We start from the raw sequence: 16347 nt of genomic DNA on the forward strand, positions 1-16347 counted from the left end.
GTGTAATGTATGGTCATAACATAATAAAATAAAATTAATAAAACAATAAAATAAAGTAATTCCTAAAGAATGCTGAAAGGCAAAGTCTATCTGCCAGCAACAGTACCCCAAGTAGTGGAAAGAGGAGAGAATTCCTTCAGTCCTAGAGATATGGGTGGATACACAGCATCCACTGCACACTCTGTAGTAGTATATGGAGATATTCCTATTTCCTTTTCACAAACGGGGGGTGGTACAACAGTTTACTTGAGCAGACTCCTATAGATGGACATTGAGATTGTTTCCAATTTTTTTCTTCTTGAAGATTTTATTTATTTATTTGACAGAGAACAAGCAAGGGGAGCTGCAGAGGAAGAGAGAGAAGCAGGCTCCCCACTGAGCAGGGAGACCTACATGGGTCTTGATCCCAGGACCCTGGGATCATGACCTGAAGTGAAGGCAGACGCTTAACCCACTGAACCACCCAGGATCCCCAAGAGTAATCTTGATGGGGCATTATTTCCAGCATGGAAATTAGCTCCTGGCTACGAGCTCCCTCCCCAGGATTTATACTGAAGCAGCTATATGTAGTAGGAAACACTTAAATAATCACACAAACACACAGGGAAATTCCATAGAATTAGTCATATAACCAAGAGAAATAAAAACATGTGTCCACATAAAACACAAAAGAATTCTTAATAGCCAAAAAAATTGAAACAGTCCAAAAGGCCATTAACTGATGGATGGATAAACAAAACATGATATATCCATACCATGGAATATCATTCAGCAATGAAAGGGATAAAGTACTGATACATACTATGGCATGGAGGAACCTTAAGAACATGCTAAATGAAAGAAGCCAATCACAAAAGACCGCATATTATATGTTCCTATTTTTAAGAAATGTCCATAATAGGCAAATCTGTAGATAGAAAGTAGATTAGTGGTTGCCTACTATTGGAGAAGAATGGAGAGTGACTGCTAATGAATAGGTGTTTCTTTTTTGAGTGATAAATGTATTCTAAAATTGGTTGTGGTAATAGTTGAACAGTTCTGAATAAACTAAAACCATGGAATTGTACTCTATAAGTGGGTAAATTTTATGATATGTGAATTATATCTCAATAAAGCTGTTGTATTAAAAAAGAAGAAAAATCCATGGCAAATCCTTCAGCATACAGATAGCTATATTAAAGTGATGTGTGTGAGTGGTTAGGAACAGAATAGGTACTGTAGAGATTCTAGTGTGTGGGACAGAGCATGTCTGGCCTTGCTGAGAGAAAGAATAAACTGGAGAAAAAACAGTTGAAATTGTGCTCATGTTTTTCCAGTGCCATTATACAGGGACGTTCTCTGCCAGTGTCTGTAGGAAAGAAATGTCACCCAACACCACTGATGAAAATGTCACCCGGTTAAACTCCAGGCAGCTCTAAAACCCTTTTGGCTCTAAAACCCTGTAGAATTTAGAAACACATGTTCAGTGTTCTAAGACTGGTTGTTTGCTCTTGATTTTCAGTATTTTGCTCTTAGCCCAAAAAGATTTATAGAAACCCCTGCTCAGCTTCCCCAAGTCTCATCTGCCACTTGTAAATTTACAAGTACTTCAAGGCAAAATGGAATACTGAATGTCAAGACTAACGTTTTGTCCTTCCCTTCTCTCTCAGACATTGGCATTTCAAGTCCTTGCTGCCTTAGTTGCTCTTTATTGTTTGCTAACTGATTTTTATGTAAATTCTACTCTGTTTAGTTGTATTCATAAGAGGTTTGATCTCCAATTAGTTACTCATATCATTACCAGAAATCAAACTCTGTTGTCCTCTTCCCATGTTTTACTGAATTTTATGAGACTTTTTACTGACATTATATTTCAACAGTGCCTAGCCCCACAGTTGCTAGACTCTATGGTGACTTCGTTGAATTAGACAGATTTTTTTAAATTAGATATTTCTAGGAAGATAGCTTGGAGGAAAAAAAAATGTGGATTAAATATCAGGCTCTACTCCACTCTATAAGCTAGGTTTCTTGACAGTGCAAAATTTGTATAAACATATATGGTGACCCTGTGCTCACTACAAAGTATGTACTTTATAAATATTTGCTGAATCAATATATAAATTTTATTCTCAACTAGGAAATTAACCAGATTTCTCCTTCCTTCTACATAGAGACTATATCCACATGAATCCCATAATCTTTATGAAGTGTGCATAATTTAATGAATATATCACAATAAAATTGATAGAGGTGTTACCATATTTGTAGACTGAAAGATTGCTATTTTTATGTAACAGTTTTGTCATTATGTTTCTAAAGTCCCACATTTAGGCTGTTTAGACTCATGTATCAGTTGGCATTATACACAGTACACAATTGTCATCTAATTTGTGTTTATCCTAATAACAGCTAAACATCTGAAACATTGCATGTTAACATCTAAGTTCAGTTATATGTTCTCAAAATAGGTACTTCTTAACAATTTCCATCTTTTCTTTCTTTTTTTTTTTTAAGATTTTATTTATTTTTTTGACACAGACGCAACGAGAGAGGGAACACAAGCAGGGGGAGTGGGAGAGGCAGAAGCAGGCTTCCCGCTGAGCAGGGAGCCCGATCAGGGCTCGATCCCAGGACCCTGGGATCATGACCTGAGCCGAAGGCAGACGCTTAATGACTGAGCCACCCAGGCGCCCCTCCATCTTTTCTTAACTAATTATTTTTCAAAGTACTCAGCTTTGGAATGATTTTTGAGAAACCAGTAAATACTTAGTAGGAATTTAACAAATATCCATAGCATTGAATTTTCTACTTCTTTATTTCCCTCCTTTCTCCTCTATGCCCCATGTGTAATTCATCAAAGTCACAATATCTTTACCCCCTTTCTACTTTTTTAGCCATTATCGAGTATAGGACTTCATTATATCAGCCCTATTTTGCTTTAGAGCTTTCCATTGCTTCTGTCTATTTGAAGCAGACACCGATGAAATTTGATTATATTATCAATTAATATGCCAAAAAAGGAGTGAATTAAGTCTGAGTAACATGAAAACCAGGTAGGAGTGTATTCGTTACAGGACAGCAATACAGTAATTTTCAAATGTGACAGTGAAGAGATTGTGAAAATTCAAATTAAAAGAGAAATCAAATTAATAAGTATTCATAGTATTTGAATTATTGAGGAGGGATTTATATTTCTGGCAAAGAGTTTGGGGATGATAAGAACACTAAGCTAATAAAAAGGAAGCAATACTGAGATTCAATTTAAAAAGGTTGCATAACAAAGAAAATATACTTATAATGAAGTAGCAGAAAGAGAAATTAAGAATACAATCCCATTAACTGTTGTACCACAAGAATAAAATACCTAGGAAAAAATTTAAACAAGGAGGTAAAAGACTTGTACTCTGAAAACTATAAAACATCAATGAAAGAAATTAAAGATAACAAATTTAACAATATATTATGTTTATGGATTAGTAGAAGAATTAATATTGCTATAATGTCCATACTACCCAAAGCAGTCTACAGATTCAAGGCAATCCCTATCAAAATACATAAAATACCAATATTTTTCACAGAACTAGAACAAATAATTCTAAAATTTGTATGAAACCACAAAGACCCTGAATAACCAATGCAAACTTGAGAAAAAAGAACAAAACTGGAGGTGTCACAGTCTCAGATTTCAAGATATACTACAAAGCTATCATAATAAAAATGGTATGGCATGGGCACAAAAATTGATGGAACAGGACAGCCCAGATATAAACCCATGCTTATATGGTCAATTGATCTATGACAAGGAAGCAAGAATATACAATGGAAAGACAGTTTCTTCAGTAAATGGTGCTGGGAAAACTGGAGAGCTATGTGCCAAAACCTGAAACTGGACCACTTTCTTACACCATGCATAAAAATAAACTCAAAATGGATTAAAGACTTATATGTGAGACCTGAAACCATAAAATTTCTTTAAAAAAAATAGACAATAATCTCTTGGACATCTATCTTAGTAACATTTTTCTAGATATGTCTCCCGAAGCAAGGGAAACAAAAGCAAAAAACAAACTATTGGGAATACACCAAAAAAGAAAGCTTTTGCACAGTGAAGGAAACCATCAACAAAACAAAAAGGCAACCTACTGAATGGGAGAAGATATGTAGAAATGATATATCCAATAAACAATACTCAAAATATATGAAGAACTTACATAACACCAAAAAAAAAAAAAAAAAAAACCCAATGATCCAACTAGAAAATGGGCAGAGGAACTGAATAGACAGTTTTCAGAGAAGGCATACAGATAGCCAACAGGTACATGAAAAGATGCTCAATATCACTAATCATTAGGAAAATGGAAATCAAAACCACAATGAGATATCACCTTATACCGGTCAGAATGGCTAATATCAAAAACACAAGAAACAAGTATTGACAAGACTGTGAAGAAAAAGGAACCTCTGTGCACTGTGTTGGTGGGAATGTAAATTGGTGCAACCACTGTGGAAAGCAGTGTGGAAGCTCCTCAAAAAAATTAAAAATAAGAATGCCATATGATCCAGTAATTCCATTTCTGGATATTTACCCTAAGGAAACAAAATCACTAATTTGAAAAGTTACGTTCACCTGTATGTTTATTGCAGCATTATTTACAGTAGCAAGGTATGGAAGCAAACCCAAGTGTCCATCAATAGATGAATGGATAAACAATATATGCTGTATACACACACACACACACGCACACTGGAATATCACTCAACCATAAAAAGAAAGTAATCTTGTCATTTGCTACAACATGGATGGACCTAGAGGTTATTATGCTAAGTGAAATACATTAGAGAAAGACAAATACCATATGATCTCACTTATATGTGGACTCTAAAAACCAAAACAAATGAACAAACAAAAGAACAGAAAGAGAATCCTAAATATAGAGGACAAACTGGCAGTTGCCAAAGGGGAGGGGATTGGGGAGATAAGCAAAATAGGTAAAGAGGATTAAGAGGTACAAACTTCCAGTTATAAAATAAATAAGTCACAGGGATTAAAAATACAAAAAAAATTAAAAGGAAAAAAGAAAGAAAATGTTGCCATTATTAACTGTCATATTACTCTACTGTAAATAATTACATAGGAGTAATGTAATATGAAACATTTAAGTTAAAACTGATGGAACTAAAATTATGATTAATATAATGCTGAATGTTTATATAACCAAAAATTACTATACATGGTACAGATATAATCTTATAAAAAGAAAGGCTACAAAAATTTGTGAAGTTTAATAGTACCCCAAAATATGAACATGTTGCTTAGAAAATAGAAAGCTAATGCTAGAATAAATTGATAAAAGAGTGTGAAAATTGAGGAGAGAATCAGGGATAGTACTAAGAATTATGTAGTGGGAACTATTTATTTTGTGGTATAAGCCACATAGAATTATCAGTTTAAAAAAAGGCATATGGGGTTTCTGGCTATAAATGAGTAATTGATAGTAAACTATCCTTACTGCCATGAATAATTAGAAAATTGGGATAAAATATGTAGGAAAACACACAACAAACACACATGGAACAATATGTCCAGTACCCAATAAAAAATACTAGATATGGAAAGAAGCAGGAAACTGTGGACTGTAATCAGGATAAAAATGAGTCAAAGGAAACAAATCAAGAAATCATAGAAATTATGTAACTGACATTCGGGAACTTTATTAGCTAAAGACGAAGCATGCACTTGAGGAAAAAATGGCAACTATTAAAAAATCAACTATAAATTAATCAATAAAAATCAACTATATAGGGGTGCCTGGGTGGCTCAGTTGGTTAAGCGACTGCCTTTGGCTCAGGTCATGATCCTGGAGTCCCTGGATTGAGTCCCGCATCGAGCTCCCTGCTCGGCGGGGAGTCTGCTTCTCCCTCTGACCCTCCCCCCTCTTATGTGCTCTCTCTCATTCTCTCTCTCTCAAATAAATAAATAAATAAATAAAATCTTTAAAAAAAAAATCAACTATATAAAAGAAACAAATATCAAAGGTAAAAATATAATATCTGAACTATATTAATAACAACAGATTACATGCTGCAAAAGGAAAGACCATTGAACTTGGATACAGAGGGATAGAAATTACACTGAAAAGAGATAAAAATGATGGAAGAAGGAGCAAAAGCTCAGTGACCTATTGGACAGTAACAAGAAGTTCAAATATGTGTAATTGGAGTTCTAGAAAGTGGAGAGAGAAAGGACAGAAAGAAATATTTGGAGAAATAATGACCAAATTTGCCTGGATTTGGTGAAAAATATCAATTCATATATGCAATAATCTCAATTAAACCTGATAAAAAGAAAATTATTACTGACTTCTCATAAGAAACAATGCAAACCAGAAGACAATGGAACATTTTCAAGTGCCGAAATAAAAATAGCCAAAAACCCCCTTCAGCATAGAACTCTGAATCCAACAAGAATATAATTTAAAATAATACAAATTAATGACATTTTCTTTTTTTTTAAAGATTTTATTTATTTATTTGTCAGAGAGAGAGTGAAAGAGAGAGAGAGAGAGAGTGAAAGAGATAGAGAGCACAAGCAGGGAGAACGGCAGGCAGAGGGAGAAGCAGGCTCTCTGCCAAGCAAGGAGCCTGATGCGGGACTTGATCCCAGGACTCTGGGATCATGACCTGAGCTGAAGGCAGATACTTGGCTGAGTCATCCAGGCATCCCATAATGACATTTTTAAAAGATTTTATTTATTTGATAGACACAGTAGGACCTGAATGAGTATCAGACCTACATTACAAGAAATGTTAAAGGAAGTTGAAAGGGAAATGATACTAAAAGGACACTTGGAACTGCAAAAGGGAATGAAGAGTGCCAGAATGGGATTAAGACACAATGATTAGGAAAACAGAAAATATCCTAGCAGCAGCAGCAGAGAGGAAAGATCATATGGCATTTTAACAGGGATGTGCTTTATAAGTTACATTCTTCAGAAATGCTCCTGTCATACAAGAGTTGAGTTTGATATGTGATTTAAGTAATATTTTAACAATAGAAGCTTTGTTCAAACAAAGCAATTGGTATTGCTAGCTTGTAAGGATCTCTTTTTTCATATTGCTCAAAGATGTATCAAATTACTACAGTGTGCCTAAGATGAGACCTTCAAAAGCAAATAAATAGCTGATTTACAGTAAAAAGAAAACTGTTGGAACTGTTTCTGTATTACCAATTGATTATTTCTTAATTGATTCCAAACCAAATATATTGGTTTTCAAATTCCACTAATCTAAAAGGTCCCTTGAATTCAGCCAAATTGGTTACAGTAGGTACACTAGAAAACCATTTAAAAACATAAGCAACAATAACAGTGTAAATAGAAAGAACTTATAAAATACTTATTGAAAAGAATGAGAAATTAGTTCTTAAAATTACCATTTAACAGAAGGTTGCACCAGGAATCCATATACTCAAGTAATTGTGTCTCTACTATATCAGGACAAAAGAAATTAAATACTTCTCTCACTTTAATAACTTTTTTCAAATGATGTTAAATGTTAAAGCATGTAAGTTTCAAAAAAAAATTCAGATGGTACATTTTTATTTAAAATTGTTTATAAATTTGGAATATTGTATATGTGGTCTAAACTATAGCCATGAAGATTCTCTGTGTAAATTTGATGTAACTACTATTGAATATTATTATAGAAACTTGTTTTTACAGTATGGATAATTCATTGACTTGAACTCTCTTTAAAGGGATAGAGTAACCAAAGCAGTCTTGAAAAAAAACAAAAAAAATGGAGGCATCACAATTCTAGACTTCAAGCTATATTATAAAGTTGTAGTCATAAAGACAGTATGGTACTGGCACAAAAACAGACACATAGATCAATGGAACAGAATAGAAAACTCAGAAATGGACCCACAACTATATGGTCAAGTAATCTTTGACAAAGCAGGAGAGAATATCCAATGGAAAAAAAGACAGTCTTTTCAACAAATGGTGTTGGAAAAATTGGACAGCGACATGCAGAATTTGAAACTGGACCACTTTTCTTATACCATAATAAATTCAAAATAAATTCAAAATGGATGAAAGACCCAAATGTGAGACTGGAACCCATCAAAATCCTAGAAGAGAACACGGGCAGCGACCTCTTTGACCTTGGCCATAGCAGCTTCTTACTAGACACGTCTCTGGAGGCAACGAAAACAAAAGCAAAAATGAACTACTGGGACTTCTTCAAGATAAAAAGCTTCTTCACAGCAAAGGAAACAATCAACAAAACTAAAAGCAGCCTAACACAGAATGGGAGAAGATATTTGTTAATGACATCTGATAAAGGGTTAGTATCCAAAATGTATAAAGAACTTATCAAACTCAGCACCCCAAAAAACAAATAATCCAGTTAAGAAATGGGCAGGTCACATGAATAGACATTTTCCCAAAGACATCCAGATGACCTAACAGGCACATGAAAAGATGCTCAACATCACTCATCTTCAGGGAAATGCAAATCAAAACCACAACGAGATACTACCTCAAACCTATCAGAATGACTGAAATTAACAAGTCAGGAAACAACAGATGTTGGTGAGGATGTAGAGAAAGGAGAACCCTCTTACACTGTTGGTGGGAATGCAAACTGGTATAGCCATCCTGGAGAACAGTATGGAGGTTCCTCAAAAAGTTAAAAATAGAACTACCCTAGTTCAGCAATTGAACTATTAAGTATTTACCCAAGGCATACAGAAATGCTGATTCAAAGGGGCACTTGCACCCCAAATGTTTATAGGAGCATTATCAACAATAGGCAAATTATGAAAAGAGCCCAAATATCCATCTTTCTAACAAAGTCTAAGGTGAATAAATTAATATTTGTCTTTTAATCCATAATATGTGAATGAGAGTTGAATCATAGAATTCTATTAAGTATCATACAGTAATCATAGAACAATTTTCTTTTAGAGCATTTTTCTTTTTTTTTTTAAGATTTATTTGAGAGAGAGAGAGAACGTGAGAGAGATCATGAGCAGGGGGAGAGGTAGAGGGAGAAGCAGACTCCCTGTTGAGCAGGGAGTCTGATGCGGGACTGGATCCCAGAACACTGGGATCATGACTTAAGCTGAAAACAGACACTTAACTGACTGAGCCACCCAGGCACCCTAGAGCATTTTTCATAGCTTCGTATTTATTTATTTATTTATTTTATTTTATTTTATTTTTTTTAAAGATTTTATTTATTTATTTGAGACAGAATGAGAGAGAGAGAGAGAGCACATGAGAGGGGGGAGGGTCAGAGGGAGAAGCAGGGAGCCCGATGCGGGACTCGATCCAGGGACTCCAGGATCATGACCTGAGCCGAAGGCAGTCACTTAACCAACTGAGCCACCCAGGCGCCCCTAGCTTCATATTTATTTAAAAAGCTATACCTTTCTCCATACTTTTCATCCCCATTAAGTAATAAGGATCTTTATGAACAGAGAAAAATATCTATTTAAACATGCACATACATTATGCTATCTTTGAGCTATATTAAAATAAAGTATAACATTCATAATCATTACTATCAATAGCATTTTTCCAAGACCATTTAAGTTTTAAATTTTTTAATTGTAAACTGTATATTAATTCACAAATTTAGATGTTTCAGGAGAGGTATATGTAAACTTTATCTTAAAATTTAAAAACTAGGTTCATATATAACTGTGATAAAAATACAAATTAAATTTGAAAAACAAAAAGATTAATGAAATCCATAAAAACTTCAAGCTAACAATTACAAATCAGTATTTTCCCTTCTGCAACATGTAAGAGCCAAGTATTTCTGTTTTCCTTGAAATGAACTGACTTCTTTGTAAACTTGCTGTGTGAAATATTGTTTTGTTTTCTAGTTCAGTCATTTTTGACACTTGTCAGAGTGTTATGTGTTGAGAGGGTTTGTAGTACATTTGCGTCTATATCAGAAAGAGGAAGAAAAAATTTAAAGGTTTTTAAACTAAGACTCTAAGTTAAATGATGAAATAAAATAAATTCACCCACCCTAAAATTTCTAAACAAGACAAAGACTTTCTTCCTTCCATCCTTCGTAATATTACACTCAATGAGAAACCAAGTCTTGAAAATGCAAATAGTTCTTATTTTTAATTCAAAAATCAAGGTAGACAACTTTTCAGAGTATAAATTCAGTGGTTATCCTGTTCATAATTTGGTCCATCTTAGCTTGAAATTTTTAACAATATCAAGAACATAACAGAAGACAGAACCTGAAATAAATGCTTATATCTGACTATTGAACTCTGAGCTGTGCCCCGTTTAGTTTTTATTAACTTCTCTTTTTCACATAAATGGTAAACTCATATAGACATAAAATTAATAGAATAATACTGTATGTTCACAGTGAATAAAGTGAGAAGTCATATATCTGTTTATCTTTAAGAGGTTTTATTTGTTCATCAAAACTAATGCTTTCCAATGTCCTTATTTTCTTTTTTGCTTTTGGCCCTTGGGCAATCTTTCTAGTTGTTAGTTTCTGCCCAAGTTATTCCTAAGGAGGAGAGGCCACACAACTGAACATAAAGGCATGCAGAATCCATCAGGGCTGCGGGATGTCACAAATATTCATAGTTTACTATGTTTCCTTTGACAACAGGAAGAGAAATTTTTCTTGATGCTTTGATAGCTGTGGATGGGGCAAGGTAACTAATGTCTGAAAGAAAAAGTGCAAGGAACAGAGACAAAAGATGGAAAAGTGTAATCATTGATGTGGAGGATGAGGGTATTAGCTTTTCTCCCATGTTTCAGCTATAATTCACTGTAATAATGAAAATTTTTCTTTATTCATATGTAAATGATTCATACAGTGATAAGATCTATAGATTCCAAGTAACTTTTGACTAAGGTAGTATTCTTTTATACTGATTTTTGGAATGATATTTATGAAAAGAATTGAATTACTTTCTACCAATATGTTGAATAAATCAACCCTGCAATCTGATTGCACATTCTGACCAGTTTATGGCAAGAATAATATATTGAAGAAAATAATATAAACATTGTCTCTCTCTTTCCCCTCCCTCTTTTTCTCCCTCCATCTCAGATTTCTGGACCAGTTGAGAATTTTACTGGCTGCATAGAAGTTATAGAAATCAGTAACTGGGAATCTTTCATCCCATCCAAGGCAGTGAAAAAAATTCATGTGGACAATTGCAGGTAAAATCCCCTAATGATTTTTTTGAAATTCTTGTTCAAATAACCACACCACAAGGTAACATTTCCATTTGAAATCATTTAATCAGGACCAGACTGCATTTCCTTCACTTCATTGTTGTTTCCTACTTACACACTTAATTTTTTTTACAGACTATAGAATATTTAAGCTATATCCCAATTAAGTTGGATTATTTATAGTGAGTTTCAGCTTTGTGCTACATCAGATATATCATGTCTACCAGCAAATGATCAGTCTTGATCAGAAAATATCATCTGTCGAAGTGTTTCAAATATAAGCCTTCTGAAAGTCATGTATGTGGGCTATTGTTCAGAGTGCTAAAATGTCACTTTTAAGAAATTGTCATTGTGCTTGAATTTCCATTATTAGTGGCATTCCTTTCAAATAACCTGCATCTGGCTACAGAACTATCTGTACGTGTGGTGGGGGTGGGATGGAGGTGAAGTAGAGAGATGGCACATTAGACACAATATTAGGCATACATGCCATTGGTATGAATTAGTTAAAAAAAATTTTCCCTGACAGTTAAGAAAAAAGGATTATTTATGGAGCTTTATGGTGCATTGGAAAGGGTTCACACAGGTTAGAGAGGATGGCATGGTGTGGCAGGGTGTTTGATCACAGGACAGCATAAAAGGTTGTTTGTCAACAGCAGAAACACATTGATTTCACCAAAAAATTTTGAATTATTGAAATTCTTCTATATACTATGGTCCAAGGGAAAGAAAGAGTCACACAGTGACTGTCATTAAGGAGTTTATAGTGTAGTAGAGGAGATATTGATGAAATATTAAAATGAATATATAAATAGGAAGTGTGCTTTGGGAAAAATCACAAAAGGCTATGAGAACTTTACACATTTGAATATCATCACATCAGCTTCTTTCACAATTTGAGGGGGTGGTGTATACTAAGAAATTAAAGAGATACTTTAAAAGATAAAAGGATAATTCATTCCCCAGTGTTTCAACTTTAGGCTACACATTTAAAATATATTTGTGGCACCTATCATACAATGGTAGACAGGGTGCTTATTTTGTTTGTGTTTTGTTTTTACTCAAATGAAAACTTAATGTCTTACATTATACACAATAGATGGGTTCCAACAATTTTAATATAAATCAAATACTCGTAAGTCCTCATATTTTACCATTTATTTCTAATTTTTTTAAAGTTTATCTCCATTCTTGATTGATTTGAAGGTAGCAATATTTCCTAACAATTATTTAACTCTCAGATTCTTTGCTCTCTACCTTTTCTGTTAAATATGAGTTTGCAACTGATAGTTAAATGAATAATGAGCAGTTACTAGGTAGTAAATCCATTGAAAAGGATATAATCCTTTAATAATTTATATAATCATCTGCTAATATAGCAATTGATAAAAGTTTCTCTTTTTAATTTTATAAAAGTAGGACACACTTAACTTTTGTTTGTAAGAATAAGTATAAAACTGGGGAGCCTAGGTGGCTTAGTCGATTGGGCGTCTGCCTTTGGCTTGGGTCATGGTCTCAGGGTCCTGGGGATCAAGCCCTGCATCTGACTCTCTGCAGAGCCTGCTTCTCCCTCTCCCTTTGCCGCTCCCCCTGCTTATGCGCTCGCTCTCTCTCTCTCGTCAAATAAATAAATAAAATCTTAAAAAAAAGAATAAGTAAAAAACAAAAACAGAAAATCCCTATGTAACCTCATCTACCTGCAAGCCAGTTCTAAACCTTTTCTTGATCTCCTATAGAAGTCCTATTTTATTGACCTCCAGTGCCGTTAATTTGACCTTCATTTTGTAATACTGGTTCTTTAAACACTATATATGACTTAATGCTGCTAATGATATTATACTTCCCTATAGTATCCAGCACAGCTGTTGACATATGAGAGGCATTTTGCTTGTAATTAGGGTTAGGGCAAGCAGAGACTTTTAAATTTCTCTGAACATTTACTCTGCTTCTCTCACCAACCCCTAATAGCACTTTTTTTCATTTCGGATCACCTCTCTTAAGAGAGGCATTATACTAGATTGGTCTAGAATGTGGTTTTCAAAGCCTAATTCTGCAAATAATTGTATGACACCGGGTAAGGTTTAAAAGTTCCCCATCCCTCAGTCTTATCTGTGAAATCAGAAAAATAACTCATGCCTCATAACTCTGCCATCATAATGTTGTAAAAAAGATAAAATTGGACTCTCTTCTTTGTTAAAAGTTCAGTGACATTGGCCTTCATTTCCAAATTTGCTATCTCCAGAAAATTGCATCTTCTAGTCCCTCTTCCAGAACCCTCTTCTCCCTCTCCCCATCTCCCTCATTCACAAGTCTGGCTTCTTCTCAGCATTTAGACTGCAGCTTTACTATGACCTCATCCAAGAGACCTTCCTAGATGACCCAAAATGAAATGAGCCCCCACCCATGTCTCCTACTCACTGTTTATTTCCATATTTCTTTTTATTCTTAACAAGGGCTGACACTGTTTGAATATATTTATTTGTCCATAGGTTTCTTTTATGATTCTCTTCACCATAATGTGTGCTTCTTGTTGGCATGAACACTGTAGACCCCTTTCACTGCTATTTCCTCAAGGCCTGGAATAGCAGATGCTAAAAAATTTGCTGTATAAAGTATCTTGTGATTCAACTATGATTATTTCTTCCCACAAATTTTTATTATGAAATTTTTTTTAGATTTACTCTGCAGAGTGATTCTCAAACTTTTTAGTCTTTGCAATCTTAAAAAGAGTGCTGTTATTGTGGACCGCAAAGAGCTTTTTTAATGTGAAATATATTTATCAGTATTTACTGTATTAGAAATGAAAACTAAGGAAGTTTAAATATATTATTGAGCTCATAAAATAAAAAGATAAGTTCATTACATATTAATATAAATAATATGGAATAGCATATTTTTATGAAAAATACCTATACTTATTAAAACAAAAATGAAAAGGAGTGGCAATGTTTCACATATTTTGCAAATATATTTATTGTCAGGAAGACATCTGGATATTTATATGTGTTTCTGTATTCAATCTGTATAATAATTATTCTGCTGAAATAGTTGAAGAAATTCTGGCCTCATCATATGTATTTAGAAATGATAGCAATATTTTAATAACCTTTTATATAATTAGGAATACTCTTCTTTGATATTGCACCAAAACTTGGTAAGTAATAGGTTCTTAAAGGTTAGTTGCAATGTGGAATGGGAAACCTGATGACCAATGGACCTGTTATATTCTGTTAAATTAAAATCCATTGTTCTTTTTCACATTTTGATTGGATCTTTTACCCATGCACAATTTTGTACTATCACTTGGAAAATATTGGCTTCTTGAGTTATTCAGCTATTGCAAATGTCAACACATACCACTATAAAAAATTCTGTGACTAGTATATAATATTAATTCATATATAATATTATTATATTATTTTCTATATATGTGTATATATATATATTTTTTTTTGAGAGAGAGAGAGCAGGGAGAGGCAGAGAGAAAGGGGGGGATTTTGAGCAGGCTCCACACTCATCACAGAGCCCAATGCGGGTCTCAGTCTCACAACCTGAGATCATAACCTGAGCCAAAATCAAGAGTCAGAGGCCCAACTGACTGAGCCACCCAGGCTCCCCTCCTATATATTTTAATAGTCACCTACATTTGCTTCACCTATGTTCTTAATAAGAAAATAGTATATACCTCAGGCACAGGACTATTATCATCATATATTGGCTTATGTCTTACGCCAAGTATGAAAGACTGATCATTTAGGCTGCATAGATAGATATCAATATAGTATGACATCAAGAACAGCTCAATCAGTTTTTCCACCTCTAGTTTTCTGCCCTAGAGAAGCACAGAGATATGATCTGATGACACTCTGAATAACCTTCTTAAAAATAATAAAACATTGGAAAGCAAGGAAATGGATGTTTAAAGGGATGATAAATATGATGGAAGTACTTATAAGTCAGTTGAAAACAATGAAGTACATGTATATGTACCCATATGGATAGATCTTGAAACATACCCCATTGAGTGAGAAAAAAAGAAGATAGCTATAGCAACATATCATTTGTGTGCATTTAAGAATCTGCTTTACATATAAACAACCAACTTACCTTTATTACACATTCTCACATTTCTCTATATAATATTAAATACTCTAGATTATTTGTACCCTGTCTCTTTTAAATAATTACTATTTCTGGAGGAATGTGTTGTATAATGGGGAGAAGAATCCAAACAGAAAGAAATGATTCAGAAACAAAAAACAAAGCATCAGAGATCATTTTCCACTTTTTAATTCTTTATTAACAAATCAGCTCAATAGGATATTAGTATCATTAAATCAAACATTACTAGCTTTCAAAAGGGAGTAAGTTATAAGGTATATAGCATGCTGTTATAAATTTGTGGTAATAATCTAGAAGCCTACTTTTAAGCAAATATTTGATTTAAACGTTTTATTAGTAAAAGACTAAGGTATAGAGTTTTAACATTCTAGTAAAACATCAGTGCTATTTTTTTTTTTACAAAATAAGCATCCACTATCATTTTCAAGTAGATAATATGAACCTTCAAAACAAAGTGTAGAAGCAAAATTTGATTACCCAGAAATGGGAGTCCAAAGTTCATCATTTTATTCATTCAAATAATGTAGTCAAATTAAATCTAAAATGAAACAAGAGAAATGAAGTAAATTACAATTTTCTCTAGTGTTTTAGCCATTCAGATACTTGTCTATGACAGTGTGCTGTGAGATTGACATACTCTTGGTCTCCTGGAGACATGATTATCATTTACATGTGAAGACCAGATTATGGACAAGAGCTGAAATTGTAGTTTGAGATTTATTCTATATTTGTATATTTGAGACTGAAGCAGAGAGGACTTTCTACATGAAACTGAATTTATCACAGATGTAGGAATTCTATTTTGGGTATGCCTTGACATGACTACCTTTTGTGACTGCCAGCTTAGTGTAGTGTTTTTCAAATAGCTAATTTGTGCCATGAGCTGCTGATTCCCATGACAAGAACCATAGCATAGGAGACCTGCCTTCAGAAAATTTTGTTAGTATCTACCAGGCTGTGTGATAATAGACCATAGAGTAACAGCCAACAACAACAACAAAAGTATTAAATAAATAAA

The 16347-nt window shown here is 33.8% G+C and overlaps 1 protein-coding gene across 1 annotated transcript in view; it reads left to right on the forward strand.

Moving 5' to 3' along the window:
* LOC116635773 (protein eyes shut homolog) overlaps window positions 1-16347 on the forward strand; it is a 602300-nt gene that overhangs the window by 90137 nt on the left and 495816 nt on the right. Inside the window, exon 4 of the mRNA XM_032410093.1 lies at window positions 11080-11192. The gene's annotated coding sequence lies outside the window, so the exon portion shown is untranslated. The remainder of the gene's footprint in view (window positions 1-11079; window positions 11193-16347) is intronic.

This window comes from Phoca vitulina, unplaced genomic scaffold (assembly GCF_004348235.1).
Source record: "Phoca vitulina isolate PV1807 unplaced genomic scaffold, GSC_HSeal_1.0 scaffold11, whole genome shotgun sequence".
NCBI lineage: Eukaryota > Metazoa > Chordata > Mammalia > Carnivora > Phocidae > Phoca > Phoca vitulina.